The sequence below is a fragment of the Canis aureus genome, chromosome 6 (assembly GCF_053574225.1).
Source record: "Canis aureus isolate CA01 chromosome 6, VMU_Caureus_v.1.0, whole genome shotgun sequence".
NCBI classification, from domain to species: domain Eukaryota; kingdom Metazoa; phylum Chordata; class Mammalia; order Carnivora; family Canidae; genus Canis; species Canis aureus.
In genome coordinates, this window is record NC_135616.1 from 56,667,474 (window position 1) to 56,689,950 (window position 22,477).

Sequence of the window (22,477 nt, forward strand, 5' to 3'; positions counted from 1 at the left end):
GTACATTTACTACTTGTCATCACTCTACTAAGAAGCAAAGAAATGACTCCTATTTTACCCTGGAAGGCTTCGTTAATATTTAACTTAAAAAAAAACTTTTAAACCTATTGTTCCTTATTACTTCCTGGTTGAGGCTAAATCATGTGACAGAAAGACCATGTAGAAGACTGTCCATGCTAGCCCCTTTAGTTGAAGACATTGTGTGACCCCCATTGTGTACAGGTGTAGATTTTTAAGACTTGCCTTCTTACTATTAAAATAAGATTTATAGTATAAAACAGCTTTCTTTAGACTCATCATCACTTTTTTTTTTTTAAGCATATGGTTATTTTCCTGTCTGGTGAAGTACTGAGCTATATATGCTCAAATTCTGTTAAGTCCACTCTGAATGAGAGATAGGCAGGTAGATAGTAAATAGGTAGAATTGGTGAACTAGAAAGGACCCAGAGAAATCATCTGGTAGGATGATTTCTTTTCCATGTAGGATGATACCAAAACCACTCCAAAAAGTCAGTCCTTTTCAGCAAAATTTCAAAGAGGAATATTTGTTCATTTTACAATGAAACCTTGAGCCACATGCTATATTCAATTTTCTCTTGAGCCACCACCTTCGGTCTGGAACAGTTTTTCAGTCTTTCTTGACATTTATAAGCTTGATACTTTTGAAAATTGCAAGCTAGTTATTTAATAGACTGTCTCTCAATTTGAGTTTATCTGATGGTCCTGATGGTTCCTCATGAGTAGATTTAGGGTATACATTTTTGACCAGAATTTATCATAGAGATGATGCTGTATTTTTCCCATTGTATCTATTCTATCAAATGGAGCATGATTTTGAGTTGTTTTATTACTGGTGATACTCACTTTGATATTTAGAATAGGGTGATTCCTTATAGGTTCTTCATGCAAAGTTGCTCTATTCCTCTTTGCAACTGGTAAGAATTTTGTGGGAACACTGGTGTTTGAGACCCATTGTCCTAGGGAGAGATAAAGGCTCTTTTTAGCATCCCACTCTACATCCAGGCTATCTGTTGCATAATGAAGATTCCCTGATTGTCATGTGTGCCTGAGGACCATTTTTAGGATTTTGGAGACATCTCAGCATTTTTTTTTAAATTTTTTTTTAATTTATTTATGATAGTCACACAGAGAGAGAGAGAGAGAGAGAGGCAGAGACATAGGCAGAGGGAGAAGCAGGCTCCATGCACTGGGAGCCCGACGTGGGACTCGATCCTGGGTCTCCAGGATCGTGCCCTGGGCCAAAGGCAGGCGCCAAACCGCTGTGCCACCCAGGGATCCCGACATCTCAGCATTTTGATCTTTTGTCTGGGTCAGACTGGAATATTCAGTTCAATTTGCCATCTTTGAAAAGCCCAATCCTCTAGGGAAAATTATGAACTTGTAGGAGAATTCAATTTTGTCTTTTTAGCTTAGAGACCTTTTTATTAAAGCCTAACAGAAACAGTTAAAGCAGAAATCAGAAATGGTAACAGCAATATCAGAGCAACAGAGGTTGTACAGTTTTTGTTTATCTTAAGCTCACATATGATGTAAGAATGTAAATTAATGAGCTGTTAGTCTCATATTGGGTATGTTTTCTTCACTTATCAAAAATATGGTGCACAACCCTTGTGCATTGTTGGTGGGATTGTAAATTGGTGCAGCCACTGCAGAAGAAAAGTATGGAAGTTCCTCAAAAACTTAAAAATAGAACTACCATATAATCTAGCACTCCCACTTGTGGATGTACATTCAAAAGGAATGAATACTTCTCAAGGAAGTATCTGTACTCCCATGTTTATTGTAGCATTATTCACAATAGCTAAAATCTGAAAACAATTTAAGTGTCCATCAATGGATGAATAAAAAAGATGTGCTACATATAATGGAATATTATTTAGCCATGAGAAAGCAGGAAATCCTGCCATTTGCAGAAAAACTTGGATGACCTTGGGGGACGTTATGCTAAACAAAGTAAGTCAGAAAAACACATTCTGTACTCACTTATATCTGAAATCTAAGAAAGCCAAATTCATAGAAGCAGAGAGTAGATTGGCAGTTACCAGGGACATGGGAGTGGGGAGGAATGGAGAGATATTATTCAAAGGCTTCAGACTTGTAATATGAATAAGTCTGGGAATCTAATATACAACATGGTGACTACAGTTAGTAGTATTGTATATGTGAAAACTAAGAGAGTAGATATTAAATGTTCTCACTACCAAAAAAAATGGTAATTCTGTGACATGATGGTGTTGTGAGCAAATAAAGTGGTGGTTTATCATATTACTGTATATTACAGTATATTCATACACCAAATCAACATGTTATACGGCTTAAACAGTGTTAGGGGCACTTGGGTGGCTTAGTTGATTAAGCATCTGTCTTCAGCTCAGGTCATGATCAGGGTTCTGGGATCAAGCCCTGTGTCAGGCTCCCTGCTCAGTGGGGAGCCTACATTTCCTGCGCCTGCCCCTGCCCATGTGTTCTCTCTCTCTCTCTCTCTCTCTCTCTATCCCTCTCATAAATAAACTCTTAAAAAAAAAAAAAACTTGAACATGTTATATGTCAATTATATCTCAATAAAGCTGGGGGAGAAATAAAGTCCTTAACATGATCTAGAATGTTAAATATATGTGCCTCACAAATTTGACTTCTATAGACGTGGAGGTTTACATTTCAAGTGAATAAGATAGATTCTGTAGTAAAATAATTTGACAAGAAAATCTTTTTTTTTTTCTAATGACATGGAAGCATAAGCAAAAAAAAATGTATTTATACTAGAGAATAAATATAGTCAGTTCAGTACTGCGGCCTTCACCTCAACAGACTAGCTAAGAAATCTGTTTTTTAATTTAGATTCCGGACCAGATATATTCTTTATCATTTAGCTTTTTGATCAGCAGAAAAGGCTAATTTTGACATGGTTCCTGGATTTAAAAATATTTTCAATTCAAATTAGAGTTCCCTTGAAGTAAAGCTGATTTCCCTTCTTAAAGAGTAAATGATATTTCTGGTTTTTCATGTTCTCTGTTGTCAAAGAAGGGCTTTGTTACTGTTCTTCATGAAATTTTTGTAAATATTTCTGGTTCTCTATTCTGAGTGCCTATGAATAACAGTTTCGGAAGTATCTAGGTGTGATACCTTTGACTTTTTTTTGGACTAGAAATAACAGATATATAATACATACCCACTCAAATTTACAAAGTCTAGGAGATGAAATAAATCACTTAATATGGACTTTGGCTTAATTTTGTCTGGTCCTTATATATTTTTATTTGTAAATAATCCCTTGAAAAAGTACCTCAGCAGGAAATTGTTAGCATTGAAAAAGGAAGTTTGAGAAACTTAGTACTCCAAAATTTATGATAATAGATTTTTAAATTTATGAATTTATCATTTGTGATTTCAACACTTTGATGAGATTCTCCTAAGAGCCATAACACTGTAACATTTTGTAATTTTGCAAAAGTACTAGTTGTCAGTATATGCCCTATAAGTCTGGGTAAGGAACAAGTCTTATGAGACCAGTTGTCTTTTTTAGTATTTAGATTTCAACTTAACTTTGCTTCTGGGTGGAAAATGTCTCCAAAAAGAAAGCCAATCATTAGTGCTGATGGTAGAATTGATGAGAACACAAAGGCCAAGGAAATTATGGTTTTTCAGCAAGAAAAGAGCAATTTTAGATTAAGTTAAAAGCATGCTTTAACTTGTCAGATTTCATAATACTTTCTGTGTTATATACCTAAATCACTGTATACTTTATAGAGACAACAAAGTGCTTCATAAAACTATTTTAATTATTGTAGCCAGGGAAAATTTGCTTACAAAAAGAGAAAGAAAACACATTTATGGAGTATTGGAAAGTGCCAGAACTTATCAATTACTTGGTTTCATATTTGTGGACTCACCTTGGGCCCCAGAAGTCACTTTCATTTTTCTCTATTGATCTGCACCTTATAGCTTAATTTCTATGTTACATTATAAGTGACACTTGGAAAGTCTCAAGACAGTCCTCTCATGTACATCAAGGTTTCTAGCAGTGAGGGATGGGGAAGAAAGTTGCCATAATTTTTTATAAGATTAATTATAAAATAATAGTTCATTTTTAAAAAGTTATCTGGTAGTTAGAAACTTTTTTTCATAAACATATTACCAGTGCCTGGTACAAGATGACAGGTAGGTCCTCAATATTGACCTAAATATTCTCCTAATCTTTTTTTTTTTTTTTAGATTTTTAAAAAAAATTTATTTATTCACAAAGACAGAGAGAGAATAGAGAGAGGCAGAGACACAAGGAAGAGGGAGAAGCAGGCACCACACCGGGAGCCGGATGTGGGACTGGATCCCGGGTCTCCAGGATCACACCCTGGGCTGCAGGCGGCGCTAAACCACTGCGCCACTGGGGCTGCCCTATTATCCTAATCTTGATTTGGAAGTATTACCTTGGAGACTGTGGTAAGAAGAAACTCACATAGGCCCCACAGGTTCATTCCTCCTTATCTTGTTGGCTAATGCTCTTGACACCATTCTGTTGAATTGTATTAGATTATGTTGAGGTTTTGTATTTGCCTGAGGCAATGTAAGTAGAAGCCAAGTTACAGTGAACAATTTGGAATAACAACCCCTCCAAAAAGAGTGAGAAAGTACCCCTGAGATAGAATTAAGTTATGGACATGTAAAACAAATATTCCTCTTTCTTTTTTAGCCTTCACATATGTTTAAAAGGATGGCATTCATTTCTGTTATTAATGAGGATATTTCTCTGTGAGTTTAAAGCTTATAACACGTATTTCCATCTATAAAGCATCCTGTAGGGACGCCTGGGTGGCTCAGTGGTTAAGCATCTGCCTTCAGCCCAGGGTGTGATCCTGGAGTTCTGGGATCAAGTCCCACATTGGGCTCCCTGCATGGAGCCTGCTTCTCCCTCTGCCTGTGTCTCTGCCTCTCTCTGTGTCTCTCATGGATAAGTAAATAAAATATTTAAAAAAAAATAAAACAAAACATCCTACATATGTGTTCTAAAGCCTTTCCTTGTATGTAGAATGGAAATGGGCAATCTTAGGCAAGTTCTGGCCTGTCCTTTTAATGACAGTAGCTAAAGAAACATGGGTTTCAACCTCTATTGGAACTCAGGAGCCAAGGAGATTTGAATACTTGAACATAATCTAATACAAATTTCAAAACCTGAACATAATCTAATACAATTCAACAGAATGGTGTCAAGAGCATTAGCCAACAAGATAAGGAGGAATGGACCTGTGGGGTCTATATGGGTTTTTTCTTACCACAGTCTCCAAGGTAATACTTCCAAATCAAGATTAGGAGAATAAACTACAGAGGAGCTCCAAATTAGGATATTCATTTTTCAGTGTGGATTCGAGTAAAATCTAACTGTTTACATCAAGAAGCAATATTGAGGACCTACCTGTCATCTTGTACCAGGCACTGGTAATATGTTTATGAAAAAAACAGTCTCTAACTACCAGATAACTTTTTAAAAATGAACTATCATTATTTTATAATTAATCTTATAAAAAAATATGACAACTCTCCTTCCCCATCCCTCACTGCTAGAAACCTTGATGTACATGAGGACTGTCTTGAGACTTTCCAAGTGTCACTTACAATGTAACATAGAAATTAAGCTATAAGGTGCAGATCAATAGTTAGAAAAAAATGAAAGTGACTTCTGGGGCCCAAGGTGAGTCTACAAATATGAAACCAAGTAATTGATAAGTTCTAGCACTTTCCAATACTCCATAAATGTGTTTTCTTTCTCATTTTGTAGCAATTCTCCATGTTTATGAAATTTTTTGCAAATTGCTATAATGTAAAATTTGTAGAATTTTTTTTTTTTTTTTGCAAAAGTCTAGGTTCCTCAGCAGGTTCATCAGACTCCGTGCTCACACTCTAGATAGAGCTGACAATCTTCACATAGTTTCTTGTAATAAAATACAATATAGTGTTTTTGATTTTTTTTCTAGAGAAAGCACATGAACATGAGGGTGGAGGAAGGGAGGGGCAGAGAGAGAGAGAGGGAGAAAATCTTAAGCAGGCACTGTGCCCAGTGCACAGTCCCACACGGGGCTCGATCTTCGCACCCTGAGATCATGACCTGAGCCGAAATCACAAATCAGATGCTTAACTGACTGAGCCACCCAGGCACCACTGATTAAGTAGTTTTTTAAAGTTAAATTAGATCCCTCCTTCCCCTCTCTTTTCTCTTTCCTCCCTCAGTTTAATTAGTTCCTCCATACTTTTTCCACGTCCACCATTTGGAGGAGGTTTTTGACATCACAGTGACTTGATGAGGACTGCTCTTCATTTCACTGCATTTCTTGCCCATAGCCATTTGTTTAAAATAATAAACAAGGGGCATCTGGGTGGCTTAGTCCGTTAGACATCTGACTCTTGATTTCTGCCCAGGTTGTGATCTTAGGGTGGTGAGATCGAGCCCCACATGGGTCTCCCACGCTGGGCACAGAGTCTGCTTAGGATGCTCTTTCCCTCTCCCTCCCCACTGCCCTACAGAGGCATGCTCTCCCTTTCTCTCTCTCTCTCCCTTTGTGTGAAAATAAAATAAAATGATATATGTTATGTGGGCATCTGGCTGGGTCATTCTGTAGAGCATGTGGCTCTTGATGTTGGTATTGTGGGTTTGAGCCCTGTTTCGTGTAGAGATTACTTTTAAAAAATGATATATGATACTGCAATTGTAAAAGATACCAAAATACTAAATCCAAAGAGTGTTCTTCTTCCTCTAGTTTCTCCTTGTAAATTATTTTTTTAATATCTTATTTATTTATATTTTATATCTAAGGCTGAGGGCAGAGGGGGAGGGAGAGGAAGAGAGAAAGAATCCCGAGCCTAAGCCTACTCCTACTCTGGGGGAGAGGGGCTCAATTTCAGGACCCTGAGATCATGATCCAAGCCAAAACCAAGAATCTCATCACTGAGCCACCTAAGTGCCCCTCCCCCTTGTAAATTATTACAGGGGGAATTTATTAGGAAAAGTATCATTTAAAAATTTTAACAACTGCAATATATTGTCATTTGCAGCTCTCAGCTGACATTCAAACAGCTGCAATCTATGAGTGAGCTTTCACTTTCGGCTGCTGGAGGTCTTTCAATTCCTGTTCCCATGGAAATGAGGAGGGCTGGATGGGTGGAAGGGAAGTGAGGGTTGAAATGCATATTTCCCCATACCTTATTTTTCTGGCCTCCTCACAGTTGCCATGGAAATGGGAACATAAATGCCACTCCACCCCAAGCTTTGGAGAGCAATCATTCATGTGTAAACAGCAGTAGAGGGACCTGAAACAAGCATACAAAAAAAGCTAATTTTATGGTCTTTCCTTTACCTGTGTGTGGCCAAGTCTAATTTCAAATTATTCTCATTTGATCTACTCTGAGCATTAAAGATGATTCAGTTAATTTTTAGAAAGTTAGTTTGATATTACCATTTTTCCAAAATGAGAATTCTCTTATGATTGTCAGATATATATCTATTTTTCAAGTGTTACGCATTCACTGTGTGTGATGTTTTTACTTTTTTCTTATGTCTTCCCTTCACCCCCTGCCCAAAATTAAAGAAATGAATTTCAATTTACGGAAGAGCATCCAACTGTATAGCATAAGAAGTCTCCCAAATAGTCTCATTCGTATGCACCATTTCAGAAATTGCCCCACAGAGCAGAGGTAATTATTGGCTCTGTCAAACATATCAAGGAAAACTGCCATTTTTAATTGGTTATCACAATCTTCTCATTTAGGTAACAAAAATATCCTATGTTAAGTGGATTTCTATGTCTTTCCACTTATCAGCTCTATGTCATCACATACCTCCTGTAATACCCATACTCAAAGAAAATATATGGGCATAGTCTTCATCTGTCTTTCTTATTCTAATACTTTAATTAACAAAATCCACTTGAACCTCAAGACATTAAGAGTATGCTTTAACTGCAAGGATCGATTTAGGCTTCTCCTAAGTATTCAGCTTTGTGTTAAGTTGAAGCCAGTGATGATACCAAGTTTAAATAAGGGTTTTGGTTTTGGTTTTGGTTTTCTGGTTTTTTTTGCCTTAACATATCCTAATCAGGAAAATTCATACCCCAGGAAAAGCTCTTTATACCCATATGTGATTATTAAATGAGTGGTAGAGGCAAATTCTAAAGGAGTTTAAGGAGGGAAGGGATCATTGGGCCTACCTGAAATGACAGGAGAGACTTCCTTTAGAGACTTCTCTTCTGCTTCTCACGGGCCTTCCTTTCCACTTCTCTTGTCACCTTCTTCACAAAGGCCTTTTCTCCTGACCTGTTTTTAAAACTTCCTAAATACCCTTTCAGTTGCCACCTTCCTCTTCATCTTGACCCTGTCCCCTAATTTAGCATAGATACACCATTTCCAGATGAACATTCTCACTGGCTTCTATCCCCTCAACACCTCAGTGACCTCTTACCATTACAGGAACAAGACTTATTTCAAAGATAGCTCTAACGTCAGAGATTCTGTTTCCTAAGCCCTATAAGCTACCAAAACAATCAAAACATTTTTAGCATTTTAGGTTCTCTTTCATCTTCCAAATTGCTTCTCACATCCAGAATGGACCCGAACATCTGTTAAGACCATGTGCCTGATTTTTCTTTCAGAAAATATGGTCACTGAACTAGCTACTACCAAAATAGGTTCATGCTTTCATCAACTGGTGATGACCTAGATCTGATGAACTGGCCTCAGTGCCACCTTTGCAGCGTTCTCTGCAGTTGCCAAGCACCAGGGGCTCTAGCTCCTCACTCAGACAAACAATTGCTTAGCAGGGTTAGCAGGCCCACACTTTTAAGCTCCATGCCTTTGCTTACAGCAGTTTCCTTCTCCTTTCCTGTATGGAATGAGGAAAGAAATAAGCAATAATGAGCTGGTTTTTTCTTTATCTTACTCCTCTCTGTACCTATTATAGTCCTACCTGTTTGTTATATACTCTCAGCAATTTACATTAAAATACTTCTATCGACACAATGTGATAAAACGTGTGTTAAAATACTCTAACCAACAGTGTGATAAACTGTGCATTAGTTTTAGTCTGTACTTTGGACTTGATTAATATTTGAAGCACATGATATGGGAATACAGTCTAGGGTTAGTTGGTTGCATTGGAAAAAACTATAATCAGGAGATAACTACCGTGAATTTATCCTACTTATATTTAAATCTACAACAGAGGGTTTTCTAATTAGCCTAAAGGGTGTCAAGTAATTTTAAATTGAATTGGCTAGAAATACTATTTAGGCCCCTCCAGCATTGCATGGATCGCCTGTAAGACTGGCAAATGAGGCATTGCAACACCTGCAGAATGGCATCTGAGGCAGAGCACTCTGGGCTTGTTTGCCACCTAACAAATGCTTCTTCCTACCTTATAGAAAGGCAGTGGCAGGGAAACTTGTGGCCTTGCTATTGCCCAATCTTTGGAGGCCACTAATACAAAAAAAAAAAAAAAAGGAAGAAGGAGAGAGGGAAGGAAGGAAAAGAATGGTAAGAAAGATCCTGACACTTGTGAATAGTCAATAGCAAAAGCTCCCCCCAGGACAATGCTTATAGGCTAGCTCCTCCTTAAAGTCTGTCCTAAATTTCCTGGTGAGTTTATGAAAACATTCTCCTCTAAACCTTAAGAGCATAAGGCTTCTATTACCAGAATGACATTGATCAAATTTTAAAGTTTATTGTGAATTTTTTGGTTAAGGGGTTGTATTCTAGCTATCTTTGTGTCCCAGAAGGCATTTGGTATGGTGTCTTGCACAAAGTAGGTATATGTGGAATTAATGAGCACATGTATGCACTTCTCACTTCTGTAAGGAACAGATCTGGCATTGGGTTATGGGGACACCGAGAACTCATATGGGTTCCAGAGCACTAGTAATTAGGTGTTCACAGTTCCTGGAGTCAGTAGTAGCTGTCCATAACTGTACCAGCTCTAGTTAGTCATCCATCCAAAAAGATACATAGGACTGTCATCAACAGCAAAGGAAGGCAGCACCGTCTATGTCATTTCCTTTCAAAAATTCATACCTAAATATATTTCCTGCCAATTCTGACCCTAACAATGGAAAAATTTTAGGAAAATTATTTTTCTTGTGTATCTCTTAGCCACTTTGAGGCAGGATATATGGCAAACCAAGTAGGTAAGAAGGATATAGTGACAGCAGAAGACCAGGGAGAAAAAAAATGAAAAGCGCATAAATATAGCATATAGACTTTTAAAGCAAAGCAAAATGAAACAATGTTAGTTAGATGGTAGTATAGCATAGTAGTTTGTAGCAAGGGCTTTGGACCTTGGCTGCCTGGATTGGAATGAATCCCTACCTTGCTAGCTGTGTGACTTTGGGCAAGTAAGTTATTTCTCTCTGGGTATCTGTTTTCTTCTCCTTAAAGTGAAAATAATAGCACCTACCATGGGGTTCCTGGGTGGCTCAGTCAGTTGAGCATCCAATTATTTCAGCTGGCTCGGATTGTGATCTCCAGGTCATGGGATCAGCCCCATATCAGACCCTCCTTGTTCAGCAAGGAGTCTGCTTCCCCCTCTTTCCTCCTGTCCCCCTCACCATGCTCATGTGCCTGTTTGCATGCGTGCTGTCTCTAAAATAAATAAATCTTTAAAAAATAATAGTAATAGCACCTACCTCATAAATATGAGGCTAAAATAGATTAATATATCTAAAGCATATAGCATTTGGTACCTGGCATGTAGGAAGTACCAGGTATGTTTGCTATTTCTATAGTGAAATGGCCAAATCATGGCCCTAAAGTCAGAAGAAGGCTAATTTCAGTCTGTTTATGTCAAGTGAATAATCTTCATGCCTTGAATCTCTCACAAATTGGTGCTTACACTTTCATGTGAAACCATATTCTGCCTTAAATTACAGAATTATTTGTAAGCTTCTTAAAAGCAAAGACTCTTCTTTGTCTTCCTCTTAGCACCCAGAAGAGTGCTTACATAACAGCTTGGCTTATACAATAGCTCTTTAATAACTATTTTGGGAACTGTAAAGGAGACAGAGCAGGTTGGTCCCTGAGGTTGGTCCCTGGAGGCCCTATTCCTGGGGTTTGGGCCTGTTTACCTCCCATATTTTTTCAGCCTCAACTAGCCTTTTCTCTCCCAATGATGCTTCTACTGGCCTTTGGCCCCTCACACTGGCTGTCTTTCCCAGAGCCAGCTTCATGGGCATGTGGCTTGTCCAATTACACAGGTCCCCACACTTGGTTGCATGTTCCGCCATCTTGAAATTACCGCTTTTTAAACAAGGGGTTTAAAATTTTTAGTTTTACTTGTCCTGGCAAAGTACGTAGCCAGTCTCGCTCTTCCCCACCCTGTGCTCCTTATTCCCCCTGTGCTGGGAACGCTCTTTCTCCCAACTCTTCACTGGCTAACTGACTCCTCAGCTTAATTGTCATTCCTCAGAGATGTCATCACAATTAGAGCCACATGTGTGACAATCTCTCCACCTTTACTTTGCCCTCACAGCATTCACCTTACTTTGTAAGGTCAGTATTGATTTAGACTGTGTGATTATTTCTTTTAAAGACTCTCTCCCCATCAGACTGTGAGCTCCTTTAGGAGACAGACCATGAATGGTCTGATGGCTAGATGGCTATACCTGCTGCGTAGTAGGTAGTCAGTAAATATTTGACTGAATAAATGGATGATTCTTTAAAATGCGAAGTAAGGGTAAGTTTTCCTTCTCATGGGGTGCCTGGGTGGCTCAATGATTGAGCATCTGCCTTTGGCTCAGGTCATGGTCCCAAGTCCCTGGGATCAAATTCCGCATTGTGTTCCCTGTAGGGAGCCTGCTTCTCTCCCTCTGCCTGTGTCTCTGCCTCTCTCTGTGTGTCTCTCATAAATAAATAAATAAAATCTTAAAAAAAAACAAAAAACATTTTCCTTGTCATGTTAAAAGAGTGATGTAAAAATGGCAATGCAGCCATCATGCAGCATGATCTTCTGCTGATGCGAAATAAACAGTTTTACTTCCTGTCTTTAAAGGTAGATGAATACAGGAAAAGCTCCATTTCTCTTTCCCACTCTTTTGTCCTTCTCTATCTGGTATGATAAAATTGAATCTTTCTAAAGACAGAATTAACTCAGATTGTCTTAGCATATTAGTCTTGAATTAAATGTCCTACAGCATAAATGTCTACAGCCTTCTGCCTGTTATGAGGACTTTTAGCAAGAGATATATCTTTACTTTCGCTTAAGTGCCAGGGACAACTGACATAAAAGTACTCTTTTAGATTTCTTAGCATTCCATGCTGCAAAGGTCAACGTTATTATAAAGAACATAACATTTGATGATAATAAAAAACAGTGTCCTCCTTGGTTCCCCTGTCATTCTTTCTCTCCTGTATCATTGTCTAGTTTTAAATAAGCTTAATTAGCTTGCTTTTGAATGCATAGCTGTATCAGCTTTCTGCGGCCCAGTTTTGGGACTACATCTGGTTAATCTACTCCCTGGAATCAGACCAACACCATCCAACATGTAACTAGATTTAGTGTATTACATACCATCTTACAGCCTTAATTTTTAGCACTTGGTAGTCATTCTGTTATTTTCTAAACACTATAATAAAAATGTTAAGTGGTAAATTTCTAACCAAAAACTTATTCAGTTTTTTAAAAGATTGTAGTTATTCACGAGAGAGAGAGAGAGAGAGAGAGAGAGAGAGGCAAAGACACAGGCAGAGGGAAAAGCAGGCTCCATGCAGGGAGCCCGATGTGGGACTTGATCCCGGGACTCCAGGATGACGCCCTGGGCCGAAGGCAGGTGCTAAGCCACTGAGCCACCCAGGGATCCCCCCAAAAACTTATTCAGAAATAGAATTTCACTTGCCATATTACAGTGGATGTTGAGCATCTTGCCCTAAAATAAAATAAATAACAAACATCCGTTTATTATGCCAGCTTAAGATATTATTGCTTCTTAATTTTTACAAAGAGAAAAATAACGAAATTTTCATAATTCAATCTAAAGTTGAGGATATAGTGAGATGAGATTACTCTTACTACTTAGGAGATAAACAAGCAAAATGGCTTTTTTCTCTCTCCTTCCATTGCAAAGAATCTGAGAAAAATAGATTTAAAAACCAGTAGAATGAGTGCTAGTAAACCAGCTGCAGCGTTTACAGTTGCATATGGCTGCAGAAAAGTACCCAACATTTTTTGTACAAATCAGGATGTGAAGCAATAAGAACAGAAGGAAATCTAGAAAATCATACACAGAGAAGAAAGGCATTTTCAGTGAAACTATAGGGCTCACAAAATGTTCCGTCTAAGAGCTGCCTGATTCCAGTACCTTAAGGTAATTGGCTTTACACTGTAAATCTCCTGGTATCAATGGTATTAATGCCTCAATACTTGTCTTCAGAGGGCTAGGAAAGAAGGAAAATATATGATTTCAATCTGCCTCTTCTTGAGACTTTATGAAATTCTATACAGGCTTCTCCCAGAGTTAAATTCCTGGTTCAACCACCCCAGAGTCTGTTTGACCTTCTCTTTTTTCTGGCTTGCCAGAAGTTTCAGGGTGATGGTGTTTATACTTTTTTGAGTTCCAACCTGATAGTTGGTGATACAGCAGATATCTTAGGTTTGTTATCTCCTAGTCAGGAGTTAAAATAGTATCTCCACCATCCTGCAGTTGATTAGCTTGGTGCATTGCAGCCAGCGGCTGATGAGAAGGACCCCGGGTTTGAGAGCTGTGTGTGCTGGACAGGTGACAGGCAGTGTAGAGGACAGGCATGTAACCCATTGATTTTGATGTCAGAAAGCCTGTTGGGCCAGTCATTATTATGGTCCCTTTTCCTTTTTTTTTTTTTTTTTTTAAGATTTTATTTATTTATTCATGAGAGACACACACAGAGAGAGAGAGAGAGGCAGAGACACAGGGAGAGGGAGAAGCAGGCTCCATTCAGGGAGCCCGATGTGGGACTTGATCCCAGGTCTCCCAAGACCACACCCCAGGCCTACAGCGGCGGTAAACCGCTAAGCCACTGGGGCTGCCCTATTATGGTCCCTTTTCATGTTACTTTGTCTTCCTCAGTATACTTAATTTTATAGAATGGGTAAAGTAAACCCAACTCAACTTTGTGAGGCTTGAGTAATAAAAAATATGTTAAGTGCTTAACCTAGTACAATGACATGCATTGTGTGCTCAATAAAAGGAGGTGGTCACAGTGGTTGTGATTTGTGTTAACCCCATTTTAAAAAAATAAATAATTAAAGCTCTGAGTAAGAGGTTTAAGTGATTTGCTTCTAAAATTATGTAGCTAGTATTTACCTGAGAAGAACCTCAAATGCAAGCTTATTTAGCCCTAAGCTACCCTAAATATAATATTGAAGAGAAACTCGATTGCTTAAATATTCTTGAAGCAAATGATTTTTCCTTATCTATCTATCTATCTATCATCTATCTATCTATCTATTTAAAGTGGGCTCCATACTGGGTGTGGAGGCCAACGTGAAACTTGAACCCACGACCCTGAGATCAAGACCTGAACTGAGATCAAGAATCAGACTCTTAACCAACTGAGCCACCCAGGCACCCCAATTTTTCCCTTTTTACAACTTGATTGTGTCCTTACAGCCAAACTGTTTATATAATAGATTCTTGAGATATTCTGGAACATTAAAAATAGTCCTTCCTGATCTTACAAATTTATTCTCCCCTAAAGTTTATTTATAAGTTGGTTGTTTGAAACACAGAATGGATATTCCCTTAGAAACTGGTGATTATATTCTTAGGCCAGTCCATTAAAAGCCTCTTCAGCCTGCGCCCCACTCCCTTAGCACTTGATGTTTTAATTCAGTGGTTTTTAAACAGACAATACAGTATAGCAGAATTGCCTAAGCTTTGTAAAATTAGAGGTGCCTGATCATACCTTAGACCTTTCAATTAGAATCCTGAGGTGAATATGCTGACTCCATCCCAGCAGAAGGAATAGCGCGCCCATCCTGAGATAAGTCAGAATATGTGCAGAAGGAAGTAAAAGAAGTCCAGGATGGCTATGGCTATGGTAGAACCTGTGAGCCTGGGACGCCCGGGTGGCTCAGCGGTTGAGCATCTGCCTTCAGCCCAGGGTGTGATCCTGGGATCCCAGATTGAGTCCTCCATCGGGCTCCCTGCAAGGAGCCTGCTTCTCTCTCTGCTTGTGTGTCTGCCTCTCTCTCTCTATGTCTCTCATGAATAAATAAATAAATCTTTAAAAAGAAAAAGAACCTAGTGAGCCCTAAACTCTTTTCATTATGCATTCCTATCAGTAAAAGCAATTTAAGCACATACTTCCAATATATGTACTTTCATTTTTAAATACATTAATGTATACTTTAATAAAATACACACAAAAATAGACATTTGAAAAAGATAAGGTTAAAAAAATAGAACTAGAGGGGTACCCAGGTGGCTCAGTGAGTTAATAAGCACCCAATTCTTGATTTTGGCTCAGGCCATGATCTCAGGGTCCTGGGATCTAGCCCTGCATCAGGCTCCTTTCTCAGGGGTGAGTCTGCTTTTCTCTCTGCCCTTCCCCTTTCCCTTGTGCTTATACTCTTTGTCTCTCAAATAAATAAATAAAATATTTTTAAAAACTAGAAATTCGGGATCCCTAGGTGGCGCAGCGGTTTGGCACCTGCCTTCGGCCTAGGGCGCGATCCTGGAGACCCCGGATCGAATCCCACATCGGGCTCCCAGTGCATGGAGCCTGCTTCTCCCTCTGCCTGTGTCTCTGCCTCTCTCTCTCTCTCTCTCTCTCTCTCTCTCTCTGTGACTATCATAAATAAATAAAAATTTAAAAAAAAAACAAAAAAACTAGAAATTCTGATAATTGCCTTTTGCATCTATTTGGATCCTTTCATGTACTTCTTGGGATGGGTGAACCCCATTTTTACAAAATGGAGGCATAGAGAATGAGGGAGGAATAGTAGATAGAGACCAGATCCGATAGGACAAGCAGAGTTATGTCAAGTATTTCTCTCTCTATCCTAAATGCAACAGGAAGCAATTGAAAAATTTAGGAAGAGGAATGATAAGAGATTTGCATTCTGAAAAAACATTGCCCTATGGAAAAAAAGTTTTGGAGTAGAGCAAGGACAGATACAGAGAGATCATTTTGGAGCTTATTGCAGTGATGGGAGGGGATTATGGCTTAAATTTGGTTGGGGTCAACAGGATTCAAAAGAAGACAAGCAAGGAGACATGAATGATTTCATGGTCCTCGGTGGGGGTAGGAGTCACCTGTGGGTTTCTCACTTGAGCATCTGGATGGAAAATGAACAGTGGGAGAACTGGCTGGAGTTAGGCAGTGGGTGATGAGTCCAAATTTAAAATGTCTCCTATGTGAAATATCTAAAAGATGGTATCAGGTTAACAGGTGGATAGGTAGGTTGAGCTCAGTAGAAGTCCTGGGCTGGAAATTGTAAAATAGGAATTGTCAAGATATAGATAGTAAAGAAATTACTCCACCTCCAGATATTATTTATTGGTAGGAAAGCCCAAGCACAATACCAAGGAGTTCTAAAAAAGAAAAGTATACAAGATTAGATTCATAGGACTGGAAATGAGGAATTAGAAATGAACAGATAAGCAGTTTCTGTCAAATGCCACAGTTTCTTAAATTTGCTACAGCATTAGGAACAGACAGCATATATTAGAATGTGGTAAAGAAAGTTGAAATAGATATTTCATAAACTTTCATAGATATTTTGATAAGCATACCACATTCAGGAGTGAGCCATGAATATTGGAAAGTGACTCACATCATACAATTATTCATTAATGAGTCCAGGAACCTGTCATGGGTGTGTGCACCATTAGGCTTGAGTAATTGGAAAGCTGAACATGCCAGATGAGATGAATTCAGGAAGAGAACACCTAGTCATTTGATGTCTATAAGCCTACAAGAGAGAAGTACTTTCCTTGTCCCCATGCCCTTAAACCATTCCTTACTAGAATACAACTTGCCAGAGGTGGGGGGTAGAAGATGGGTGAAATAGGTAAAGGGGGTCACAGGGTACAAACTTAAAGTTATAAAATAAATAAGTCCTTAGGGAAATAATGTACAGCATGGTGGCTGTAGTTAATAATGCTGCATTGCACATTTGAAACTTGCTAAGAGAGTAGATCTTATGAGTTACAAAAATACTTTCTCTAACTTAACTAGACTTATTTGAGATGATCATTTTGCAATGTATACAAATACTGAATCATATCATACACGTGAAGCTAATATAAGGTTATATGTCACCTATGCCTCAATAAAAAAGAATACAATTAATCATCATTTATAGGTTCTTATGGTCTCTGAAGTTTTTTCCCCCCTAATCTCATGGGGTAAAATATCATTGACTATGTTCCGCCTCCTCCTAGTGCTAAAAGCTTAGAAAGAGTCAAAGTAACTTCTTTTGCTGAACACTGTGAAGAAGATTAAGTGAAGCCTACAACCCCAGATCACCAAGAAATGTCATACCATAGTTGTCTGTTTCTTCTCTAATGATTAAATGGGATCATCTATATTCATCCTAAGAAATTATTTGAAGCAAAAAAAATTATTTGAAGTGAGCAAGAACAGTACATAATTTCTAGAACCTTTGGCTTATTAATTTTTTGGGCACTCAGACTCCTGGCCATCAGGAAAATTTTAAATAGATCTCGGCAGCCTTTTTTTTTTTTTTTTTTTAATAGTGATTTACTTTGCCAGCATCTGCATCCATTAATAAATATTTTTGTATCTTTTATTTTTGAAATAGAGAAGCAGACTCATCAAGTTTTAAATAATAGCTCTGACAAGTGACTAGCCCATTGTTAAAATTTAGCACAGGAGAAATGCGATTTTTTAATTGGGCAAGAAAGCTTACATACGCCAGTCTTAATGAAAATTCTCCTCATGGAGGTGCTCCTCCCCGTCCCCCAGCAAATTTCTTCTTGCACCTTTTATGAAAATATGTACTGATAGCCTTTTATTGCACATATGAAACTATATGGTAATTAGACGCATATTTGGCACTACATCTAGGTTGTCAGCTTCCTCAGGAGCTTTGCCTTAATTGGTCCCAGGCGGTAGAGCAAAGTGGTCAAAGAGGACAGAAGATAGAGGGAGATGGTGGCCTAGATCCCATTTCTGACTCTGTTTACCAGCTGTATGATCTTGGGAAAGTTGCCTCTCTTCAAGGAGGTTTTCTTATTTGTAAAATCCAAATAATACCTCGCAGAGTTGTTGAGAGGCTTAAATATATAATTTTCTAAATTATAGCCTTAGAAGTGTTAGGGAATTCTTTGACATGCAGGCACTTCGTGTTTCTCTTTGTGCCAATTACTGCTGATCCAAAACAGAACAGAAGGAAGAGGACATCATAATATATGAATGCAGTGCTGAAAACCTCCAGTGCCTGTACTGACAGCACAGCTCAGAGGTTTTCAGCACAAATCCCACTTTTTCTCGAGTGTCTACCCTTCATCCCTTAATGCCTTCCCCTTCCTCCCTATTTGTGTTGTGTGGGCATCCAAACCGTAACGGTGACTGGAGGGCACAACCAACATTTAGTAGGTGCTGTCATAAATGGGCAAAGGATACTAGGGGCTCAGAAATGGGAAGTAGACCCTAATGCAACCCCAGATCATTCCACCCAGAATGCCAGTAATACCCCTACCTTGAGAAACACTAGTCGCTCCTAGATTCTTTTCTCTAGTTAATTTCGAATCCACTTTTCACAACATTGATGCACTCTTCCATAAGACCAACATATGCCAAGAATCCTGCCGTATACGCTGCAGAGTACAGACCAGGTTGAAAATCCTGCACACATCTATTCAACTCTCTGTGCCACTCCCCTCTTTCTGTGTATATGTTTCCCTTGTTAATAGAATGGGCAAGCTTCCCATTTGTTAATTCAGAATTAGTTCTGTTATTCCATTAGTTACAATCCAGAGCTTAAGATCTGTGCTGTTTGAAAAGACACCTTAAACGCCTTCATGTATAAAGAATCACATATGATAATCAGGAATCCTAACCACATCATGTATGTAAGAGAAGTATGTTTTATTAAAAATAACTAACACACATGAAATTCAAGTATTAGCAAGGACTACTCAATGTAATAAAAGTAAAAGCGAGGCAGTAAAACTAGGTGTCGCTAGTGAGATAAAGATGGTTAAATTAATCTAAAATTGATATACAACAAAAATTATGTATATACACAAACGTATTTTCATTCTATCAGAGTCATATGTAAAAACAAGACGTATGCTTTAGATGAAAAGAAGAGAGGGGTGCCTGGGTGGCTCAGTTGGTTAAGCATCTGCCTTCAGTTCAGGTCATGAGGTCTGGGATTGAGCCCCACATTGGGCTCCCTGCTCAGGGGGAACCTGCCTTTCCCTTTACTTTTGCCCCTCCCCCTCCTTGCACTCTCTCTGTCAAATAAATAAATAAAATCTTTAAGAAAAAAACAGAAAAGAAAGAAGAGGGAGAGCATAGGAAAAGAAAGTTGAGCATATTCTTCAGTCTTCCTCTCCCACTTCTCCAGCTGAGGCTGGTATGATGGCATGATGACAGGTGAGAGAAATAATAAAGCAAATAAGCAACTATTGCACTTTCTCCTTTCAAGGTCACTCTCCCACCGCCCCCTTGCCCTTAAGTTCATAAAGCTCTTTTCTATGTATTTCCTGTTAACAGCTGAATAGGACCCACTTTCATCAGTAAATGGCAAGTGACTGCACTGGTGACCAGGACAGGAGTTAATAGAGCCTCCCCAGTGATTTAGTATTATAGCCCAGTGAGGATGAGTGTCAGGGTAATAGATGAAAAAGCCCCCTTGATTTAGTCATGTCCTTCAAACTGCTGCTCGTGGAGTCATTTTAGATCTGAACAGGCATTTTAAAAATGGAATATGATAAAATGCAAGAGAAAATATCAGGAGACATCATACAGATCCTTAGCAAAAATAGTTCAGTTTAAGAAATGCCACAACTGGTTGCCATTGGTGGTAAGGAGGAGAAGGCAGGAAGGGACTCAATGAATCTACACATTGGCTGGGGTGGAGTTGTTTTTATCTACTGCTTACTGCTATTCTGATATTTGTAACGTAAGAACTGACAGTATACAGTTTATTTTATATTGATGTAATTTGCGATTGGTTGTAAAATGAGGTTACTCTTTCAGCAAGAGCTTTTAAGACTTTCAATGAGTTTTGTTTGTAAACACTTGGTAGTTCAGTTGATAGTTATGATTTATAATATGTTGTTGGACTAGTTTCTTATTGTTACCACAACACAAAACTATAAATTTAGAGGCTTTTAAAAAAAAATATTTTATTTATTTATTCATGAGAGACACAGAGAGGCAGAGACATATAGGGAGAGGGAGAAGCAGGCTGCCCCCAGGAAGCCTGAGGTGAGACTCTACCCCAGGACTCCAGGATCAGGACCCGAGCCAAAGGCAGACGCTCAACCACTGAGACACCCAGGTGCCCAAATTTAGAGGCTTTAAAGACTTTGATAAATTTATTATTTTACAGTTCTGTAGGTGAGAAGTCTAACATGGGTTTCATTAGGCTAAAATCAAGGCGTCAGCAGGGCTGCATTCCTTTCTGGAAGGCTCTCCTTGTCTTTTTTAGATTCTAGAGGCTGCCCACATTCCCTTCTTCCTCTGTCTTCAAAGTCAGCAACATAAAATTTATTTGGCTTTTCTGCAACAGTCACATCTCCTCTGACTGAAGTCTGGAAAAGGTCTCCTCTTTTTATGACTCGTAGGATTTCATTGGGCCTACCTAGGAAGTCCAAGATCACTTCCCCATCTCAATGTCCTTAACCTCAATCACATCTACAGAATACAACTTGCCTTGGAAGTTAGCATGTTCATAAGTTCTGGGCATTAGGATGCAGACATCTTTGGTGGGGAGGGGGCATTTTTTGTCTACCATAATTGTGTATATTGACTCTTGCTTCCAAAATATTTTTCTTGTAAAATAAATTTGTGTAAGAAAGTCAATTGATTTAAGGAAAAAAATCATCGATAAAAAGTATTTGGATATGGCAAAAATAATGAAAATAGCACTCACATGACTTAAAGAATATTGGGAAATACACAGGTCCTGACAGCCCAGAGTACAAGCCAGAGAAACAGTGGTCCAACCCATATTCCAGATCATTCTGCCACAACCAGCTGGCTCAGTCCAATGTTCTTAGCATGTGGGTTCACTTTCCTCATCTTGAAGACAGGGATTGTACCAGAAAGACGGTCTCCAAAGGTCCTACATAAATGGTTATATTATGAATTTAAATGTCAGGGTTAAGCATATTGTGAAATAACCAAAATACCATATAATATTTAAAACATTAAAACACTGCTTCTTTTTTTCTTTTTTTTTAAAGATTTATTTATTTATTTATTTATTTATTTATTTATTTATTTATTTATTTATGATAGAGAGAGAGAGGCAGAGACAAAGGAGGAAGGAGAAGCAGGCTCCATGCCAGGAGCCCAACGTGGGACTCGATCCTGAGACTCCAGGATCGCGCCCTGGGCCAAAGGCAGGCACCAAACCCCTGAGCCACCCAGGGATCCCCTAAAACACTGCTTCTATTTGAAATGCTTGCTTCCCCAAATGTAGTTGTCAAGTCCAAAATGTCAGGCCTTGGCTAATTATTTAAACGATTGCTATTATACTTATTGGGGATTGTCCTCCCAGAGTTTGTCTATTGGGGTTGTTTTTAAAAAACACCTTTTTGAACTGGTGAATGCTCATTATCAGTTGCACTTATCAAACAATTATGGATTCTTTGAGGATGTTTGCTGAATTTAGTCAAATAGGGGGTATTGGACAGGTAGAAGATGGATGGTGGGTGGAAGAAGTCTCCCAAATTAGGTCAACATTTGAAAGGATTGGTGATTTTCCAAGTGCACACTTCTATTAAAAATGTTTAACTTAAGGGGAGAGATGTCTGTAGTACTTTGAGATAATAAGTTGTTTCAATTCTAGTAATTCTTAATGACTTTCTGTTCTTTTTATTAAAACTACATATTAAAGAAATATTTTATTCCTTTCTGTGCTAAGAAAAATTTTAAGCTCAATAATACATTCCCCAAAATAAAATCAATTTTGTCCTGAAATACAGTTTTAAAAACTGTGATAGTCTATGTTCTTTGATTATCTCATAAATAGCAGTTTCATATCAGCTCACCTTTCTCCTTCCCCCCTCCCCCCCTTTCACTTTGTGCCAATCACAGGTGGATGCTCAATATCACCCCACAGCACAAGATAAATAAGCTTGGAAGGTTTCCTAGCAACATATTGTTCTGGGAACCTGCTCTGTTTCCCTGAACAAGATGAAGCCAAACATCCTAGAATCTCAGCCAGATGGGAAAGGATTAGCTTATTGAGGGTGTTTAATGCATTCTTTTAAAATTTCACATTAAAATGAACCTCTTAACATAAGTA

The 22,477-nt window shown here is 38.5% G+C and overlaps 1 protein-coding gene and 1 long non-coding RNA gene across 13 annotated transcripts in view; one reads left to right on the plus strand and one right to left on the minus strand.

The window, feature by feature from the left end:
* Positions 1-22,477, plus strand: part of RABGAP1L (RAB GTPase activating protein 1 like) — a 735,225-nt gene that overhangs the window by 677,268 nt on the left and 35,480 nt on the right. The window lies entirely within an intron of this gene.
* LOC144315218 (uncharacterized) lies at positions 584-13,747 on the minus strand. Its single transcript, XR_013380971.1, has 5 exons — positions 13,607-13,747; positions 13,347-13,422; positions 8,214-8,884; positions 7,210-7,317; positions 584-977 (listed from the first exon to the last, which is right to left on the minus strand). It is a non-coding gene; the product is annotated as an uncharacterized LOC144315218 (long non-coding RNA).